This window comes from Periplaneta americana, chromosome 13, assembly GCF_040183065.1.
Source record: "Periplaneta americana isolate PAMFEO1 chromosome 13, P.americana_PAMFEO1_priV1, whole genome shotgun sequence".
Lineage (NCBI taxonomy): Eukaryota > Metazoa > Arthropoda > Insecta > Blattodea > Blattidae > Periplaneta > Periplaneta americana.
In genome coordinates this window covers 55,209,894-55,232,525 of record NC_091129.1, presented here as the reverse complement: position 1 = coordinate 55,232,525, position 22,632 = coordinate 55,209,894, and the positions used below count along the sequence as shown (strand labels likewise).

The window sequence follows — 22,632 nt, the reverse complement described above, 5'->3', positions numbered from 1 at the left end:
GTGGGTTTTATTTACTTTTTTTCTTATTTTGACGGATTCTGACGGATTTCCAGGTGTTAAACTGACGGGGATATAATTTATGTGTTGGCAATACTGCGCACAATACGTTATCGGCATGACGACATAGCACACGTTTCTCAATAGATACCATTCCAATGCACATTCGAATCTGTTTGGAAACTTGTTGTGTATGCGGACAGAAGCTTCGTGTTTATTAGATAAACAGCTGTTGAATACAAGGTCAGATTGCAACACTAATTGGTATATGAAGTCATGAAGACACGGTAACCAACTAAAAAATTTAACATCTCATTTAAAACGTGTAGTATGTAATTTTTGTTCTGCATGTTCCGTAGTAAAAAAAAAAGAACTAAAATTATTTATTTTTATTTTTACGTTTCTTAATGCTTAGTTATGATGATAATAATAATTATATTATAATTTGATACATAATAAAATATATAACTACTGTATATATTTATACATTAGCAGTAGTGAAACCTAAAATTCCCACATTTAGCAAAATGTTAGAAACGCATCTGTACCAAAGTGTAATAATTTAAACTTCGCATCACACCTCGCTCTCCGTCATTACTTATGATCACACTACAAGGATTTCAATTTCCATGCTTCCTCATCCATCCACGTGAGAGTTCCAAGTTCTAACTTGTTCCAAGTACAACATAAAGAACAACGAGAACCGAGAACAGTGTAGCCGGAGCTGTCATTGGTTCAACGGAACGGGTTCTGACCACTACCGTCTGTATCTTTAAACTGCCTGCTCTATGCCCTAGATCATATATAAAAGAGATTGACCAAGCTTATACTAAATTTAGACGCAACTGGAAAATAACGGACGCTATGCGTCGCTAGTGTCGAGAAATGAGCTTGCAATAACCAACACTAGATGGCAGAGTACCTGAAAAGTACATAGAGTAATACGACTGTGGGATGACTTTTTTACGTCATGCCACCTCCAAATTTCTTTCTCATTGTAATGTGAGGTTATGTTACTTTGATGTGTTGCTAAATTGTAGCATACAGAAGCTTGTTTTACCCAAATTCATAAACACACAGATGATATTTTGGTACATGGCTGATATAATGTTGTATGCGTTCAATATATAATCTGTCGTCATTTGATGTACGATATCTAATTGTTTTTAATTTTCAGTATACAATACCTCACTAGTAACAATTATCACAAAATACTAAAAAGAGCAGATTTGTCTGCGTTTGTTGAATGCACATCATGATGCTCACGAAAAGGCACTAATTTATTTCTGTGCACAAGATTACAATTTTTGAATATGAAGGAAAAGCAGGTATCCCTTTTCTGAAATTTATCCGAAAGGGGAAGAATTACAACTCCCTCCCCCCAGACATGTTTCCTCTTTGCTAGGCCTACATGTTTTCATTTTACAGGTGTATTATATGATGCGATATGGAAGCAGATAAATAATAACTGTACGTTTCTCGTCCACATTAAATTCAACGTGTTCTTAACGTAGGCCTGATATATTGCTTCATGTAGGCTACACAGCTGGCAATGTTCTTTTTACGAATAAGCGGTCGTACTAATAATTTTCTTTTCATCTGAACTATTGCTAGAATATGCGTTTGTGTTTTTATTTGCTCTGTATGTTGTTAAATAACTACTGAACATCGTCTTTGGTTAACAAATTGTTCTAGTATTCGTTTCATATCAGTCTTACGGTATTGAATTATGTCCATAACGTGGGCGAGATATTATCAGGCTGCATTTTTTTACACAATTTTCTAATTTTCAGCAGATTTACGATACCCTGTGCGGTTTCTCTGCCAATGCAAAGTTAATTGCAATATACGGTAATTCTGTTATTTTCCTGACACTTTATTATCCGTTCTCATAAAAGTACTGATTTAGAATCTTTACCCTACTGTAGGTATTTTGCTCTCCACAAATCATCGTTAGTCAAATGAAATAGTCTATAATAGTTGTTTGTAACGAATTACTAGACAACCTCAATCCCTTCTGACCGCCTGCCTTACGAATTTCTTTCTCACTTTAATCAAATTTCATTTATACTGGTCCTTAAATTACTTAAACTAGTGCTGAGGTAGTTACGGTGATTTCTGAAGTGAAAATCGTTCAATTTATAAGGATGAAATCAAAAATAATTTTTGTAGCCTTTCCTTGTCCTTAATTGGAAATTTGAGTAACTTCATATTACGACAATATTTCTTCCTTCTTCTGCAGTTAACATAATCGCAGATGGACATTTCTAAATGATGTTTGTTACACAGAAACCTTTGAGACAATATTGACACTTGAAATTCTTTATATATATATATATATATATATATATATATATATATAGTTCATCTATAAGAGTTAAACTAGCGCTGAGGTAGTTTCCTTCATACTCAGCTTCTTCACCTTGCATACATGAGCCAGTAACAGGTTAGATTTGGTCAGTGCTGTCATGGTAATTTTTTTCTTGGCCATGCACCCCACCCCTTGTTTTCTCCCTTGAAATATATTTCACTCTCCTCTTTCTATCTCTCCAATTGTCATTTAATTATTCTTTTTTTAATATTAAAGAAGAAGTAAAATTGCTTTGCTTTACAATTTAATTGTACAAGTTTGATTTAAAGAATACACCATGTAGCACCACCATTGATGCACACTTGTCTCAATGAATCTTGGAGTGTATATTTGCAGCACTTCTTGTTTTTCAACCATTATTTTATATAATTCTGGATTCCAGTGCTGAAGAGGTGGATAATTTTTGTTTATGAACATCAAACAAAATACCGGTAGGTACAGTAGGAACAGCAAGAGATGATCTAAGATCTGTATAGATCTCCACATACAAAACTTAGGCACCCATATGCCGGATAGCTCCTTACAGACAAAATTTTCATTTCCCCATACGATTAATTAAAAAAAATTGTAGGTTCCATACGATATATGGCCTCGTGTGGCCTCCATGACAGCACTGGGGTCAGTTAGTTTAGGCACTTTTACAATATATGATCTAGGCTTGCATATACAATCAACTGGATCTCCACGAAAAATTCCTTATAAATTGAACGGTTTTCACTTCAGAAATCACAGGAACCACTTCAGTGCTACTTTCACCCAGGTAAGTAGTTAGCAGTTAATCATTTCAAAGCTCTTGTTATATTATGAAATTGCATCGCACAATGCTGCCAAAATAAATGTTCCCAGTGTTAAAATTACAGAGTGTAAATTTCGCTTAGGACAGTTTGCTCTGGAAAATTAAAGGAAACAAACAGTATATCAAACCAGCAGCTGAGATACAAAGCACCTGAAGTTCGAAAGTGGTTAAAAAATTTTTATATTTAGTTCTTTCTTATTTGCCAGCAACAGAAGTACCGGTATCAGATTTTTTGCAGAGCTAATATCAGAGGCCCCTCCTATTAGAGAATGTTTTGAATATTATTATATTCTGGGAAACTACATTGGCACATCAACCTCCCCTCCCCCCGCCTGAATTCTGGGCTGAAGCACGAAAATTTCGAAATGTACAAACTACAGATGCGGCAGAATGTTACCACAATGGTCTTCAGCAAGAATTTTGTAAGACATATCCAAATATCTTCATGGTCATTATATGTATTGAAGTAAAACATATACTACATGTGAAGTACCTACTAAAATGAGAGAAATAGAAATGGGAAGCACAATAAAAAAAAGTGGAATGGACAAACACTAAGAAACTATTCATCTTGAATCAGTATGAACAATAGGACACTTTTTTTTTTTTTTTTTTTTTGGTGCCAGTGGTATAGAATATGAAATTAAGTTGCATCAATAAGTTTTTCGAGTTTAGCATTACTTTAAGTATTTATTGTCCTCCTGTTGGAAAGATGGAATTACTTTGTTTGAAGCTTGATTAAATTTTATTGTACCTTAATTCAAATTTGTAAGGTACAATAAAAATCAAAATAATAACTGCAGGCCATTTTAAAATAAATCTATGGATGTACCCGAATTATTTCTTAATTTATTAGGACCATAAAGGTATTGTTACAAGCGATAGATTGAATCATTTTTATCTTAATAATTTAATGTAGGATGATTATTTCGGGAATTGTTATGCTCTAAATTGTGAGGATATTTTAATACTTTTTTAAAATATAAATTTGGAATATGTTTCCAGTTAGTAAAGAGTAATTCAGAGAGACAGAAGTCTCAAGCATATTTATTGACACATGCCAGAATTATTAAATATGAAAAAAAGAATTCTTGCACTAACATACTGTTTATAAAGTAATCATATCTTAAGAAATACAATATATGTACTGGTATTGTATATAAAGGCATAGGAGTGAATATAAATCTGTTTTAAGGAATTCCTATTTAATATTTCTGCTATAGGAACATTACAAAATAAATACAACGCAGCATGGAAGCTAATTCAACTCTTTTTATCGAGTATTGTTGATGAGATGTGTTATGAAGACAGACCGAATCATTCAATATAAATGTATAAATAGGACGAATAATAGATTAATTTCAATGTATGTAGTATCTAAACTGAAAGCGGTAACTAGTCTATGAATGATGTCTTAACAAGTATAAATAAAATGGACTCTTGACAATAGACACACTTTTGGCTTCAGTAATAACTAGGACTTCAAGGAATTTATGGTAGCTCACCTGTCAGGCAAAACTCTGAATAGTCAGCATTGTCGAACTATAGAAGCGCGATTAAAAAGTATTTTTCCCCACCCATTACATATGATTGCTTTTTTCAAGTCCCGGTAATAACATTATTAAATTAATTATCCTACATATTTGGGTGGTGCCTTTTTTTTTTCTGACATAATTTATGAGAGTTTCTCTTTTACACTTCAATAGAGAAATACAACTTTCAGTGGACAATGAACGTGTAACTCTAATGGAACTCTAAGAACCACAGCATTAATGTTTTCTTCTTTTCTTTCATGCCCTTTAGTTTTTGTTGCAGATAACATCATACTATTGGATAATTATACATGCACCTTTCTAATAAAATTGGCATATATTTCACTGGTCTCAGAAGTAAAATTAAATGTAAAATAGTTTCTCGGTGCAAAATATTTACTGAAAATTATTGCAGGATTTGAATAGAAATGCCACTTCTCAGGCAAGGTTATTCGTGGATGGCTGTATAATATATAAAAAAAATTAGTGATAAATCTCATATCACCGCCTTGCAAAACTAGCTTGACGTTATTGAAAACTGGACTACAACAAATAAAATTAAAATCGATGTGAGCAAAAGTAAATCAATATGTATCCTTCTGTAAAACACAAAATTAAATTCGTCTCATATACCAATTAAATGGATCACCAGTGTCACAAGTAAACACTTAGGTACTGTATATATTTTAGTAACAAACTGGTTGAAATAAGTCACTAATATTACAAGGATAGCCTGGAAAGCACTAACTTACATTTCTTTATGCGTATTCTTAAGAAAGCTAACCGAAAGTCAAAATAATTAATGTACATAACCCATGTTCGGTCCACTGCTGTGGAGTAATGGTAGGCACATCTGACCGTGAAATGAGTGGGCCCGGGTTCAAATCCTGATTGGGGCAAGTTACCCGGTTGAGGTTTTTTCCGAGGTTTTCCCCAATTGTAAGGCGAATGTCATTTAATCTATGGCAAATCCTCAACCTCATCTCGCCAAATATCATTTCACTATCACCAATCCCATCGAGGCTAAATAACCTAGTAGTTGATACAACATCGTTAAATAATCAATTTAAAAAAAAGACCTCAGATAAGCAGAGGAAGTTACAAAAGCTTGTGGTGGCGAATTTAAAGCTTCCGTGATGTTCAAGAAAGGAAAGTACTACAAATGGGAGGAAAAGTGGTGTATTCATCACATGATATTACACAGGAGATATCACCACATATGGTTGTAAATAACCAAGGACATTTTAAATCTGAATGTGTATTTTAGTGTAATCAAGTGTTGCTTTGTATAATAAGAACTGTAGGCACTGTGTATAAATCTCGATATGCATCTGAAAAAAATAGTAATCAACCTGGCAGAAATGTTCGTGTGTCACAATATAATTCGTAATATTTTATTTGTTAATGGCACTGTTTTTTTTTCATTAAAATATGTCAGCAGTGATATGTACTACACAAGTGTCTTAATTCTTTGGAAAACAAGTATTTATGTCATTTGGCACAATAATATGAACATTTTCCATTTTGATAATAAATTAAGTGGCAAGAAAATGTTCGTCACACCATATAATATTTCATATTTTTTACATGATTAATTATTCCTTTTCATTAAGATTTTCTGTTTATATTTTGGAATGCTTATGTTAAAAGACAGTGATGTCTCTTTCATAAACTCTTAAGTATTTAATTAAATATCCTGTGAAGATCATAGTTACTTCGAAAATGTTATGTGTGTCACTATGGAATGACCATCAGTATTGTTAATATTGTTACAAATTACAAAACCACAGTATAAAGAAGATATCTTCTTTATACTGTGACAAAACCTGAAACTGTTAGAATGGGATCAGGAGTAGTGACAAAAAAAATGTAATGTTGTAGGCCTACATCAACATGACTATTTTAATCCAGTGTCTAATACGGTGTGAAGGCCTTTTGAGGTAAACAGTATTGAAAATGTGAGGGAAGGGGTATTTCTTGGTAATGGATTAAGCCTGTATATTTTATAACATTATTAACTATATATTGTTAAAGTATATATCGTAAATATCGTAATATCTTAATATGTATATTATATAATACTGTAAATGAGACATCACAGGCTGCAAACTAGATTATTCTTGTTTTTGTATAATTATACGAACATGTATGAAATAAACAAGACTACTATTGCTTAGGTTAGGATAGTATTACTTATATATTGTAATCAGGCTATATGCACAAATTTTCTAATATACTACTATCATAACTAAATAGGTAATGTTAACATTAATTTTCATACGTTTTTGTGGTTCAAGTTAAAATAATTCAAAGTAAAGTATAACGAAACTCCGACAACATTATAATTATGAACGTCAAATTCTCTTATTTTATTTATTTTTCAGTGTTTGGTCCCTTATTTCCCATTGTTCTTTGGATTTATCATTAGTAAAATATCAATTAACGGATAAATTATGTTATACACTCAGTTGATAATATAAATAATATTCACGACAAATATATAAAAACAGAAGAGATAACGAATCATAATTTAGCCGACGGATAACTTTATAACATGGTCTACATATTCTATATTCTATATAGGTAGATTGGCTTTGCGCCGAGAGACTGTATTGTATTCTATTCAATGCAAAGGCGTACTTTATCTTATCTCTTCGCTTCGCCCACGTGACAACTATATTTAGCTGCATCGTTCCGAACTTTCCAAGGTCATATAGGCCAATAATATTTGTCCATGGTCATCAGTTGTCGACAGTACATACGAGATAATCTCGTAAGCAAGAAATAATCGATTTAGATCGACCAGACCGGTTATGAGTTCGTGTCTCGTGATGGTGTTGGTCATTGTGCCATCTGTTAACGATTATTGAACTACATCAAGCCGGCCTCCAACTGCTAACTCGAAAGTCTATATAGGAGTTATCTGTTAGTATATATGATCTAGGTCTATGCTTAAGTTTTGTATGGAAAGTTGCGTGCAGAAGTATTTCTACAATCTGCCGTCAGAGTACACTAGTGAACACCGCATCAGTACTAATAGCACATGTCTTGCACGTGGTTGTGAATGCATTATTTTAGTGTTATTTTCGGTTTTTGAAAATGGTAAATTGTTGTGTGCCATTATGTAAATCGAATCAACGAAGTTCTCAGTCTAAAGGTATACGATATCATGAGATACCATCGGCTAAGGAACTTCGAGAAAAGTGGCTTTCGGCAATTTCTAGACAAGGCGCGTATAAGGGTAGTAGTTGGATTCCCGCCGACCATTCTCGTGTTTGTAGTCTCCACTTTCGCACAGAAGACTATAGAGAAAATTGTGCAAGGAAAATTTTAAAACCTGGTGTCATACCAAGCAAATTTCCAAATTACCCGTGTTACTTACAACTAAGAGAGAAGAAATCGCGACACAAGAATCGATATCCAAGATGAAGTTACAAACACTAAATATGACGTAGCCATTCAAGTAGACATTATTGATACAAGAAATAGTGCAAGTCTGTATCAAACGAAAGAAATTAATAGGCTTCGTTCCAAAATTCTGAGGCTACAAAAGAAAATTATGGAATTGGAAAATGATGTTCAAAACGAAAAAAAAAAAAAAAAAAAAAAACAGTCAGATAGTCACACTGAAATTAATAAGGTCATGGCTCTGAAAGATGCTGCGGGCAAAAAGGATATCAAAGCCGTATATCTAATGGACCAATTAAATAATTTTGGACGAAAAAAACCGGAATGGTCAGAGTTGAGCATTCGCTATTGTATAGCATGGAGATCAATATCCCCAAAGGGTTATCAACATGCCCGAAATTCCAAATTATTGTCAGCTCCTTCGCGCTCCACTTTAGACAGGTATATAGGAAATGCTGATTGCGATGCTGGAATTTCACCACTGATTAAATGCAGACTTAGGGCTGAATGTGAAAGTCTCCAGCCAATGGAAAAGATAGTATCTATAATAGCCGATGAAATGGCAATCAAAGAAAGGTTGCTATATGATAGAGCGAGTGATAAGTTTTTCGGAGTTGTCAATGCTGAGGGGGTTTATGATGAATGTATTGGCCTTAATCCTACTTTAGCAAACAAATTACTCTGTTTTGTCGTGACTGGACTCTCAACCAAGTACAGCATCCCAGCAGCTTATTTTCTTGTGAGGAGTTTACAGGGCCCTGATCTTTTTCTATTGACTGAAAAAGTAATCAGAGCTGTAGAAGACTGTGGCTTTCATGTCTTAAGATTAGTCACAGATAACCATAGAACCAACCATTCTATGTTTAAACATTTTGGTAATGGTGAACTCCGAACTTGTGTTCCACATCCCTGCCATCCGCAGAGACAACTTTTTCTAAGTTTCGATTATTGTCACATCATAAAAAATGTGAGGTCGCAATTTCTGGATAGGGAAATGGCTGATGGCAAAGGGATAATAAGTTCAAAATACTTGAAGGAAATTTATCGTCTACAGAAAGATTTGACTGTTAAGCCTGTTCGATATTTGACAAGAAAACATATAGAACCGACCTCTTTCGAGAAGATGAATGTTCTTTCTGCCATTCAGATTTTCTCCCCTGCGGTGACCGCCACAATAGAGTTCTTGAAGGACAATCACACTCGATTTGTCACTAATTTGAATTTTGCAGACGCCACTTCAACAATAAATTTCATGAAATGCATGTATAAATTTTTTACAGTGCATGATGTAAGTGATAAAACTCAACATCTACGGCAAAACAATCCTGATTCTATGCATTTCTATGCAGCAAATGAAGAAAGACTACAATGGTTGAAAGAAGATTTTTGTCACTATATAGAGAAAATTCAGATTGAATCTAAACGAGCCAGTCTGCAAGGACTAACAAAGGAAACGGCTGAAGCTCTTTTGTTTACGGCTAATTCCACGGTTCAATGTGTAGTCCACCTTCTTGACAATGGTTTTTTTATGTCCTCACCAGAAGATTCTCTAGCGATCCTGTGGAAGCTTTATTTAGTGCTGTCAGAATGGATGGTGGAAGCAATGACATGACTGACGCACGTACGGCAGCATTCGCAATCAAGAGAATTGTCAAATCTGGGCTCATGACACCTTCGAAATCTGCAAATGTCGCGAACAATATATATGATTATTGTGGGACAGCCATCAACTCAGAAGGCAACAGTTCTGTCAATGGGGACGTAAATCATTGTTCCGACCAAGTTCTTCCTGATCATGTATTGTGTATCCTGGACAAACTTCGACTTCCTGATTGTAGGATAGATATCAATTTACAAACAGTTTCACAAGCTCTGTTATGTGGATATTTAGTGCACGTGATAGAAGAAAGAGTGAATTGCGACATGTGCATCAGCAATATTTCCATGCCTAAGGTATCGACACCATTAATGGACATAATTCGTCACCAGGACAGAGGAGGACTTAAGTATCCTAAACCGTGCTTTGTAGGTTTAATCAAACACCTGCAGGAATTTGTTGAACTGCTTTGCCTTATTGTAAAAAGTCCAGCTGCTTAGTGCAAACTATTTCTACTTACGTCACTTTTCCATTAACGCAGTGCACATTGCTGATGTGTGGGGAGCAAAATCACCAACAGATAATCAGTGAGTTACTGGTAAAGAAATTTGTTAGACCTTTGCTAACTAACATAGGAAACAGAAGAACGCAAAAAGTGTCCCGTTCCGTTTGCCATTCAAAACCTTCGTCCAGAAAGATTCTGAAGTTATAAACTGGGGTTCTTGGTCTTCAGGAATCTTTATTATATTTACCAGGTAAGATTTTACATCTACGTAAAGTTTATATACTTCAATATGATCTAATTAGGGGCTAAAACACATAATACTTATGTGGAACGTATAGATATTCATAGTTGACTTGCGGTGTTCGGTGCTGCCATCTATGATGTGACTGGCTACGAGGAAAGGTTAGCATAGAGCAGGCAGTTTAAAGATACAGACGGTAGTGGTTCTGACTGTTCTCTGTTGTCTCGGAGTCGGAACATGCCTTGCGCAACGCAGTACTGCTGGCCCGCAACAGCTGGGCAAGTGAGCAGCTTGGAGTCGGAACAGTGTTATTTCGGAACAGGAGCTTCCGACTGTTCTCTGTTGTCTCGGAGTCGGAACATGCCTTGCGCAACGCAGTACTGCGGGCCCGCAACAGCTGGACAAGTGAGCAGCTTGGAGTCGGAACAGTGTTATTTCGGAACAGGAGGTTCCAACCTACTGTTCATTTTTGCAACAGTTCCGAGACCGGAACAGTTCCAAAATAACTGTTGTGTTATTTTTTACCCACCTCTACAATACAGTCTCTCGGCGCAAAGCCAATGTACCTATATAGAATATAGAATATGTAGACCATGTTATAAAGTTATCGGTCGGCTAAATTATGATTCGTTATCTCTTCTGTTTTTATATATTTGTCGTGAATATTATTTATATTATCAACTGAGTGTATAACATAATTTATCCGTTAATTGATATTTTACTAATGATAAATCCAAAGAACAATGGGAAATAAGGGACCAAACACTGAAAAATAAATAAAATAAAAAATAATGTTGTCGGAGTTTCGTTATACTTTACTTTGAATTATTTTAACTTGCACCACAAAAACGTATGAAAATTAATGTTAACATTACCTATTTAGTTATGGTAGTAGTATATTGGAAAATTTGTGCATATAGCCTGATTACAATATATAAGTAATACTATCCTAACCTAAGCAATAGTAGTTTTGTTTATTTCATACATGTTCGCATAATTATACAAAAACAAGAATAATCTAGTTTGCAGCCTGTGATGTCTCGTTTACAGTATTATATAATATACATATTACGATATTTACTAGGTACTTTATTTAACAATACATAGTTAATAATATTATAAAATATACAGGCCTAATCCATTATCAAGAAATACCCCTTCCCTCACATTTTCAATACTGTTTACCTCAAAAGGCCTTCACACCTTATTAGACACTGGATTAAAATAGTCATGTTGATGTAGACCTACAACATTACATTTTTTTTTGTCACTACTCCTGATCCCAATCTAACAGTTTCAGGTTTTGTAATTTGTAACAATACTAACAATACTGATGTGTCATTCCATAGTGACACACATAACATTTTCGAAGTAACTATGATCTTCACAGGATATTTAATTAAATAGGTACTTAAGAGTTTATGAAAGAGGCATAACTGTCTTTTAACGTAAGCATTCCAAAATATAAACAGAAAATCTTAATGAAAAGGAATAATTAATCATGTAAAAAATATGAAATATTATATGGTGTGACCAAAGACGTTGTAGTTATATATCTAGACACACAATTGGCGCTGATGTCGTGTACAAATCTGAAACCTCTCGCGCAGGTTGGGAGTAGAAGCACTTAATCAAGCATCAACACATGGAGATTCACGTGTTCATTTGTGTTGTTTACTTTCAATAGTGTTGATTTGTGTTGTCTACTTTTAATAGTGCATTAAAGTTAAAGTTAACAGCAAGTTTAGTTTTTAGCCAGTGATGGAGTGCATTAATAGTCATTTCTAATAATAAAATTAGTGTACTTTAAAAATGCGTAATATCTTTGAAGTGTGAATGTGTTCCTACAACTTAGAGATGCACGTTCCTAATGTGTAGATGTTATTAATTGAATTTAATTGGGTGACTAGTGCCATTCTTTATGGTGAATTCATGTACAACGTTTAATTGTACGTATACGTACAAGGAAGGATCTGGAAGCACTTTATCAACATATGGAGATTCACGTGTTCATTTGTGTTTACTTTTAATAGTGTGTTAATTTGTGTTATTTTTTTATAGTGCATTAAAGTTAAAGTTAATAGGAAGTTCAGTTTTTTAGTCAGTGATGGAGTACATTAATAGTCGTTTCTAACAATTAGTGTATTTTAAAAATGCGTAATATCTTCGAAGTGTGAATGTGTTCCTACAAGTTAGAGATACACGTTGCTAACGTGTAGGTTTGTTATTGTTTAATAAGTTCTACGCCTAAGTAGTAAATTTGAGTGTGCCGTTCACTATGGTGAATTCGTGTGCAGCGTTTAATTGTACATACACGTACAAGAAAAGATTTAGAATTTCTCTGCACAAGTACAGTAATATAATTACCGTACAATTTATTTCTTGCTTGCTTAGCCTAGTTGGACATGTACCGAGATAATAGCTACAGACGAAGACGAATATCTAACACAAAAAAGCGTTGTTCTGAATATTAGGTTTTCAAAATATCGCTAATAAACTTGTTTAAACTTATAACTTAGTGCTACTAATTACTAATTCACAATTTGTTTGACAGAGTAATTAATGCCTGTAAAGTATATTTTATAGTCCTACTACTGCTAATGAATGGTACTTACGCCAATATTTTCAAAATAAAACAATAGGTTTACATATTTTTTTTACAGGTATGGAAGCAGAGATATTAATATTTTTAGACGTGTTAATGACCATATATACATAAAGATCAGATGTCACCATATACCTAAAAGTTCTAACATGAATTTACATAAATTTCTAAGAAATTTAAGGAAGTCCATCTTATTAATTAAGAATCAATAGGTAAGCTCTTATTCCGTACACTAGGCCTAAAATTCATATAGCCTATAAGTGTTCAAGTACTTATATTTGGCGGAGTAATTCCTGCATGTAAAGTTTATTTTATATTACTATGATAATAAGCTAATGAATGGTATTTATATCTTAAAACTAGAACATTAGTGTACATGTTTTTATTTTACAGATGTATTATACTATAAAATATGAAAGATCAAATTGTTCGTTTCTCCTCTACATCAAAGGAAACATATGTACATAGTAGGATATATATTGTTTTATGTAATGTACAATACATAGCTGGCAGTGTTTTACGAATAACAGGTAATAGACTACTAATACATAACTTTATTTTCACCTGAACTGGCTTACAATATGCATTTGAATTTTTTATTCGCTCTAAAATGATGTCAAGTAACTACAACGTCTTTGATAATTATCAAATTGTTTCCGTCATCTTTCGTTTCACGTCATACTAACGGTAACTTGAATTATGTCCACAACGTAGTCGCTTTAAATCTCAACAGGATTTTGTTTCATTTAGTTACTCCGATTGGTTTATAAAATATAAAAAACATATTATTTTAAACCATAAACATTGCATATGCGGATGTCTGCTAGCCGGCGCTCTCCCCAAACATGACGGCGGGCGCAAGCTTCAATTTGTCCCGACTCTAAACTTCTGCGCAGCCTGGGCTGTAGGGGCTCGGGTGTGACGAACATTTTCTTGCCACTTAATTTATTACCAAAATGAAAATGTTCATATTATTGTGCCAAATGACATAAATAGTTGTTTTCCAAAGAATTAAGACACTTGTGTAGTACATGTAACTGCTGACATACTTTAATGAAAATAACAGTGCCATTAACAAATAAAATATTACGAATTATATTGTGACACACGAACATTTCTGCCAAGTGGATTACTATTTTTTTTCAGATGCATATCGAGATTTATACACAGTGCCTACAGTTCTTATTATACAAAGCAACACTGATTACACTAAAATACACATTCAGATTTAAAATGTCCTTGGTTATTTACAATCATATGTGGTGATATCTCCTGTGTAATATCATGTGATGAATACACCACTTTTCCTCCCATTTGTAGTACTTTCCTTTCTTGAACATCACGGAAACTTTAAATTCGCCACCACAAGCTTTTGTAACTTCCTCTGCTTATCTGACGTCTTTTTTTTAAATTGATTATTTAACGATGTTGTATCAACTACTAGGTTATTTAGCCTCGATGGGATTGGTGATAGTGAAATGATATTTGGCGAGATGAGGTTGAGGATTTGCCATAGATTACATGACATTCGCCTTACAATTGGGGAAAACCTTGGAAAAAACCTCAACCAGGTAACTTGCCCCAATCAGGATTTGAACCCCGGCCCACTCATTTCACGGTCAGATGTGCCTACCATTACTCCACAGCAGTGGACCGAACATGGGTTATGTACATTAATTATTTTGACTTTCGGTTAGCTTTCTTAAGAATACGCATAAAGAAATGTAAGTTAGTGCTTTCCAGGCTATCCTTGTAATATTAGTGACTTATTTCAACCAGTTTGTTACTAAAATATATACAGTACCAAAGTGTTTACTTGTGGCACTGGTGATCCATTTAATTGGTATATGAGACGAATTTAATTTTGTGTTTTACAGAAGGATACATATTGATTTACTTTTGCTCACATCGATTTTAATTTTATTTGTTGTAGTCCAGTTTTCAATAACGTCAAGCTAGTTTTGCAAGGTGGTGATATGAGATTTCTCACATATTTTTTTCTATATATTATACAGCCATCCACGAATAACCTTGCCTGTGAAGTGGCATTTCTATTCAAATCCTGCAATAATTTTCAGTAAATATTTTGCACCGAGAAGCTATTATACATTTAATTTTACTTCTGAGACCAGTGAAATATATGCCAATTTTATTAGAAAGGTGCAAGTATAATTATCCAATAGTATGATGTTATCTGCAACAAAAACTAAAGGGCATGAAAGAAAAGAAGAAAACATTAATGCTGTGGTTGTTAGAGTTCCATTAGAGTTACACGTTCATTGCCCACTGAAAGTTGTATTTCTCTATTGAAGTGTAAAAGAGAAATTCTCATAAATTATGTCAGAAACAAAGAAAGGCACCACCCAAATAAGTAGGATAATTAATTTAATAATGTTATTACCGGGACTTGAAAAAAGCAATCATATGTAATGGGTGGGAAAAAAATACTTTTTAATCGCGCTTCTATAGTTCGACAATGCTGACTATTCAGAGTTTTGCCTGACAGGTGAGCTACCATAAATTCCTTGAAGTCCTAGTTATTACTGAAGCCAAATGTGTGTCTCTTGTCAAGAGTCCATTTTATTTATACTTGTTAAGACATCATTCATAGACTAGTTACCGCTTTCAGTTTAGATACTACATACATTGAAATTAATCTATTATTCGTCCTATTTATACATTTATATTGAATGATTCGGTCTATCTTCATAACACATCTCATCAACAATACTCGATAAAGAGTTGAATTAGCTTCCATGCTGCGTTGTATTTATTTTGTAATGTTCCTATAGCAGGAATGTTAAATAGGAATTCCTTAAAACAGATTTATATTCACTCCTATGCCTTTATATACAATCCAGTACATATATTGTATTTCTTAAGATATGGTTACTTTATAAACAGTATGTTAGTGCAAGAATTCTTTTTTTCATATTTAATAATTCTGGCATGTGTCAATAAATATGCTTGAGACTTCTGTCTCTCTGAATTACTCTTTACTAACTGGAAACATATTCCAAATTTATATTTTAAAAAAGTATTAAAATATCCTCACAATTTAGAGCATAACAATTCCCGAAATAATCATCCTACATTAAATTATTAAGATAAAAATGATTCAATCTATCGCTTGTAACAATACCTTTATGGTCCTAATAAATTAAAAAATAATTTAGGTACATCCAACAGATTTATTTTGAAATGGCCTGCAGTTATTATTTTGAATTTTATTGTACCTTACAAATTTGAGTTAAGGTGCAATAAAATTTCATCAAGCTTCAAACAAAGTAATTCCATCTTTCCAACAGGGGGACAATAAATACTTAAAGTAATGCTAAACTCGAAAAACTTATTGATGCAACTTAATTTCATATTCTATACCACTGGCACCAAAAAAAAAAAGTGTCCTATTGTTCATACTGATTCAAGATGAATAGTTTCTTAGTGTTTGTCCATTCCACTTTTTTTTATTGTGCTTCCCATTTCTATTTCTCTCATTTTAGTAGGTACTTCACATGTAGTATATGTTTTACTTCAATACATATAATGACCATGAAGATATTTGGATAATTCTTACAAAATTCTTTTGAAGACCATTGTGGTAACATTCTGCCACATCTGTAGTTTGTTCATTTCGAAATTTTCGTGCTTCAGCCCAGAATTCAGGCGGGGGGAGGGGAGGTTGATGTGCCAATGTAGTTTTCCAGAATACAATAATATTCAAAACATTCTCTAATAGGAGGGGCCTTTGATATTAGCTCTGCAAAAAATCTGATACCGGTACTTCTGTTGCTGGTAAATAAGAAAGAACTAAATATAAAAATTTTTAACCACTTTCGAATTTCAGGTGCTTTGTATCTCAGCTGCTGGTTTGATATACTGTTTGTTTCCTTTAATTTTCCAGAGCAAAACTGTCCTGAGCGAAATTTACACTCTGTAATTTTAACACTGGGAACATTTATTTTGGCAGCATTGTGTGATGTTATTTCATAATATAACAAGAGCTTTGAAATGATTAACTGCTAACTACTTACCTGGGTGAAGGTAGCACTGAAGTGGTTCTTGTGATTTCTGAAGTGAAAACCGTTCAATTTATAAGGAATTTTTTTGTGGAGATGCAGTTGATTGTATATGCAAGCCTAGATCATATAGTATATATGATCTAGGATGCAAGGTGTATAAGTGCCTAAGCTAACTGACCCCAATGCTGTCATGGAGGCTACACGGGGCCATATATCGTATGGAACCTACAATTTTTTTTAATTAATCGTATTGGGAAATGAAAATTTTGTCTGTAAGGAGCCATACGGCATATGGGTGCCTAAGTTTTATACGTGGAGATCTATACAGATTTAGATCATCTCTTGCTGTTCCTACTGTACCTACCGGTATTTTGTTTGATGTTCATAAACAAAAATTATCCACCTCTTGAGCACTGGAATCCAGAATTATATAAAATAATGGTTGAAAAACAAGAAGTGCTGCAAATATACACTCGAAGATTCATCGAGACAAGTGTGCATCAATGGTGGTGCTACATGGTGTATTCTTTAAATCAAACTTGTACAATTAAATTGTAATGCAAAACAATTTTACTTCTTCTAATATGATAGAGAGAGGAGAGTAAAATATATTTCAAGGGAGAAAACAAGGGGTGGGGTGCATGGCCAAGAAAAAAATTACCATGACAGCACTGACCAAATCTAACCTGTTACTGGCTCATGTATGCAAGGTGAAGAAGCTGAGTATGAAGGAAACTACCTCAGCGCTAGTTTAACTCTTATAGACCAACTATATAAAGAACTTCAAGTGTCAATTTTGTCTCAAAGGTTTCTGTGTAACAAACTTCATTTACAAATGTCCATCTGCGATTATGTTAACTGGAGAAGAAGGAAGAAATATTGTCATAATATGAAGTTACTCAAATTTCCAATTAAGAACAAGGAAAGGCTACAAAAATTATTTTTGATTTCATCCTTATAAATTGAACGATTTTCACTTCAGAAATCACCGTAACTACCTCAGCACTAGTTTAAGTAATTTAAGGACCAGTATAAATGAAATTTGATTAAAGTGAGAAAGAAATTCGTAAGGGAGTCGGTCAGGAGGGATTGAGGTTGTCTACTAATTCGTTACAAACAACTATTATAGACTATTTCATTTGACTAACGATGATTTGTAGAGAGCAAAATACCTACAGTAGGGTAAAGATTCTAAATCAGTACGTTTATGAGAACGGATATGAAAGTGTCAGGAAAAATAACAGAATTACCGTATATTGCAATTAAGTCTGCATTGGCAGAGAAACCGCACAGGGTATCGTAAATCTGCTGAAAATTAGAAAATTGTGTAAAAAAAAATGCATTCAGACCGAATTTTCCAGCCTGATAATATCTCGCCCACGTTATGGACATAATTCAATACCGTAAGACTGATATGAAACGAATACTAGAACAATTTGTTAACCAAAGACGATGTTCAGTAGTTATTTAACAACATACAGAGCAAATAAAAACACAAACGCATGTTCTAGCAATAGTTCAGATGAAAAGAAAATGATTAGTACGACCGCTTATTCGTAAAAAGAACACTGCCAGCTGTGTAGCCTACATGACGCAATATATCAGGCCTACGTTGAATTTAATGTGGACGAGAAACGTAGAGTTATTATTTATCTGCTTCCATATCGCATCATATAATACACCTGTAAAATGAAAACATGTAGGCCTAGCAAAGAGGAAACATGTCTGGGGGGAGGGAGTTGTAATTCTTCCCCTTTCGGATAAATTTCAGAAAAGGGATACCTGCTTTTCCTTCATATTCAAAAATTGTAATCTTGTGCACAGAAATAAATTAGTGCCTTTTCGTGAGCATCATGATGTGCATTCAACAAACGCAGACAAATCTGCTCTTTTTAGTATTTTGTGATAATTGTTACTAGTGAGGTATTGTATACTGAAAATTAAAAACAATTAGATATCGTACATCAAATGATGACAGATTATATATTGAACGCAAACAACATTATATCAGCCATGTACCAAAATGTCATCTATGCGTGTTGATGAATTTGGGTAAAACAAGCTTCTGTATGCTACAATTTAGCGACACATCAAAATAACATAACCTCACATTACAATGAAAAAGAAATTTGGAGGTGGCATGACGTAAAAAAGTCATCCCACAGTCGTATTACTCTATGTACTTTTCAGGTCCATGATCTCCAACAGATTAACTTGGTATTTAGAATCCCAAAATCTTTTATCACCAAGACAAGCCGGCTTTCGACAACTACACTCTACGAATGAACAAGTCATACGCCTCGACCAAGAAATAAAAGACAGTTTTAACAAGAAAGAAGATACCTTGGCAATATTTATTGACTTTCAGTTAGCATATGACTCTGTTTGGAGAAATAAGTTATTACTAAAACTCCAGAAATTAGGTATCTCCAGCAATATGTTCAGATGGATATCAGAATTCCTTAGTCAAAGATTCATTGCCACTAAATTCAATAATTCACTTTCTAGTTACAAACATATCGAGGTCTACCTCAAGGTGCTGTCCTCAGCACTATTTTATTCAATATTTATATAAATGACTTACCCTCCCTATTAGAGGAACCAAACATGAAAACAGCACTATTTGCAGATGATATAGTTTTGTGGACTTCCGGATCTTACAGACATAGAGAAAAAATTAAAAATTCTGCTCTTAAAGCTCTAAATCAACTACATGAATGGAATACATCAAATTAGATGACACTCAATTTAAGCAAAAGTAACTACCAAACATTTTCACTCGGTAAAAAAGAAAGAGAATTCAATATACATTACATTGGCCAACACCTTCCTAGGACTTATGAATCCAAATATCTTGGAGTTATTTTCGATAGTAAGTTAACATGGAGCAATCATTTGAAATACATTTCTGAAAAAGCTCGTAAAAGATTCTCCCTTCTAAAAAGACTAGCAGGAAAGAAATGGGGATGCTCTAGGATTACTCTGAACACTACATACAAAATGTTTATACAGCCAGTGCTGACATACTGTGGAGAAATATTAAATACTTCACCTTTCATAAACGACATAGAATATGTTCAAAACCAAGCTCTCAGACTCATTACTGGTGGAATCAAAACAACTCCAATAGATTCTATGAGATTCCTCACTAATATTAACAGTATCAAAATGACAATAAAAGAAAAAGCACTGATTCAATATGAAAAACTTATCAGATTACCAGGAAACAATTGGCATTCATACAGTCCTCCCTGTAGATTGAAAATTCAAAGAAGTTTCATATCCATTGTTCAAGAATTAAAACAGAAAATCAATATCCCGAATTTAAAAGAAAACTTACAAATTAAACTAAACCCTTTAACTCTATTAAATATAGAATATAATCTAAATTTAACAGAAGAAATACTGAAATCAGAAATAAACACTGAAATACTGAAACAATTATCTTTAGAGACAATTAATATTAGGTACCCTCCACAAAACTGGCTTCATTTATACACCGACGGATCCTTGATCTCCAGAGAACAAGGTGCCGGTGCAGGTGTTACGTGCTGTCTCTTCTCCCTTTATAGATCTCTTGGATATGGAACAACAAGTTTTGATGGTGAAATCATTGCAATAAGTGAATGTCTCAGGAATCTTCTATGCCACATCAATAAATTTAGGAATGCAGTTGTATTGTCAGATTCCAAAGCAGCTATTCTATCAATCGTCTCTAAACACACACCTTCATCTCAAACAGCAGAAATAACTAAAATGCTCTCTCAATTAATATCACTCAATAAAAGAATTGTATTCCAATGGATACCATCCCATTGTGGAATCCTGGGAAACGAGAATGCGGATGCTTTAGCAAAGAAGGGCAGCACTGCTACTTACAGACCTGTTACTAAATCTACGTATTACTCTATGAAGAGATTTATTAAATCTACATACTTAGACTTCAACAAACAAAATTTGATAACACAATCCCAAGGGAAAAAATGGAACTCTCTGCATCAAAATCCACAGTTAATTCCCGATTTACCACGAAAATCGTCTGTAGCTGCATTTAGATTGGCAACAGGCCATGATTGGTTGGCCAAACACCTGCATAGAATTGGAATATATCAGTCCCCTAACTGCACATTGTGCAACTCAAACGAAGAAATGGATTCGGAACACCTCAAAATCTGTGCTTCATTGGCTGGTCATGATAATATCTTTGAAAAATATTGGAGTGCAAGAGGTCAAATGACTTTATTGTCAAACGCCTGGCATTAGAAAACAACAACAACTTTTCAGGTACTCTGCCATCTAGTGTTGGTTATTGCAAGCTCATTTCTCGACACTAGCGACGCATAGCGTCCGTTATTTTCCAGTTGCGTCTAAATTTAATATAAGCTTGGCTGATCTGTTTTATATATGATCTAGGCTACACTTTAGCTAACTATCGAACGATTTTTGTGTTGAAAGTGTTTGCGGCTGCAAAGTAAAACCGCTGTTTATGAATATATTAATCTCACAGGAGTCATAAATTGGTAATTCTTCATAAAAGCCACTCTTACACAATTTTTATAACCCCTACAGAAGTTAAAAAAATTATGAAAACTTTAAAATCTTCAAAGTCTCCTGGGCCGGATAAAATTAATAACTTAGTTCTTAAAAATGTGCCATACAAAGTTATGGAAATCATTACAATCTTAAAAAAAGAAAAAAAAATCCATGTAATATCAAGCAGTTCAAAAATTACTTAACAAGTGGCAGAAGACTGCAAGTAAGACATTGAGCTGTATGTTGAAATCACTATATAGGAAATAGTGATATGTTACAGTTGCTTATGGTGCAGTGAGTAAATCACCGCTTGATCACTATTTCACTGGTTAATGAACAGTTCACTCACTGGAGTGAAAGTGATATTTTAATCACCGGTGAAAAATCGCTACTAGTGATTTTTCCTTCCATCTCTACTAGTGATGGGTCCAACCGGCTCTTAGGCGCGAGCTAGCTCGTCAGTCGCGCTCCTAAGAGAGAGACGTTCAAAAGAGTCAGTTCGTTCACGAGCTGGTTGACAGCTCCTTCATTCGCGAGCTGGTTGCCAACGCGTTCGTTCACGAGCGGCTAGATAGCTCGCGAACGACTTCGTTCAAGAGCTGGTTGCGTAACATATCGAAACTGTCAATAATAGTCTAATCTAATGACATTAGGAATCAGAAGAATGACAGGGACAATCGTATTATGTTAAACAAAATAAATGAAAAAAACAAAGTCTGCAACATGAACGTTATAAAATGTTATACGTATATTTTTCTACATACACACGCACGCACGCACGCGCGCGCGCGCGCACACACACACACACACAGAGCCCTATATCCAACCGAAGTGTATACCGATGGTAGCAAGACCGGAGAAAATGTAGGAGCAGCCGGAATTATATTCGAGAACGGGAACCCAACACAACAACTAAAATACAAATTACACAAAAACTGTACAAACAACCAAGCTGAACAAATTGCAGTCTTAAAGGTACTAGAAACGCTCCAAGGAATCCAAGACCGATCAGACGAAGAGAAGCT

The 22,632-nt window shown here is 34.1% G+C and overlaps 1 protein-coding gene across 2 annotated transcripts in view; it reads right to left on the bottom strand.

The window, feature by feature from the left end:
- The window catches only part of LOC138711932 (cuticlin-1), a 97,574-nt gene that overhangs the window by 33,592 nt on the left and 41,350 nt on the right, over positions 1–22,632 (bottom strand). The window lies entirely within an intron of this gene.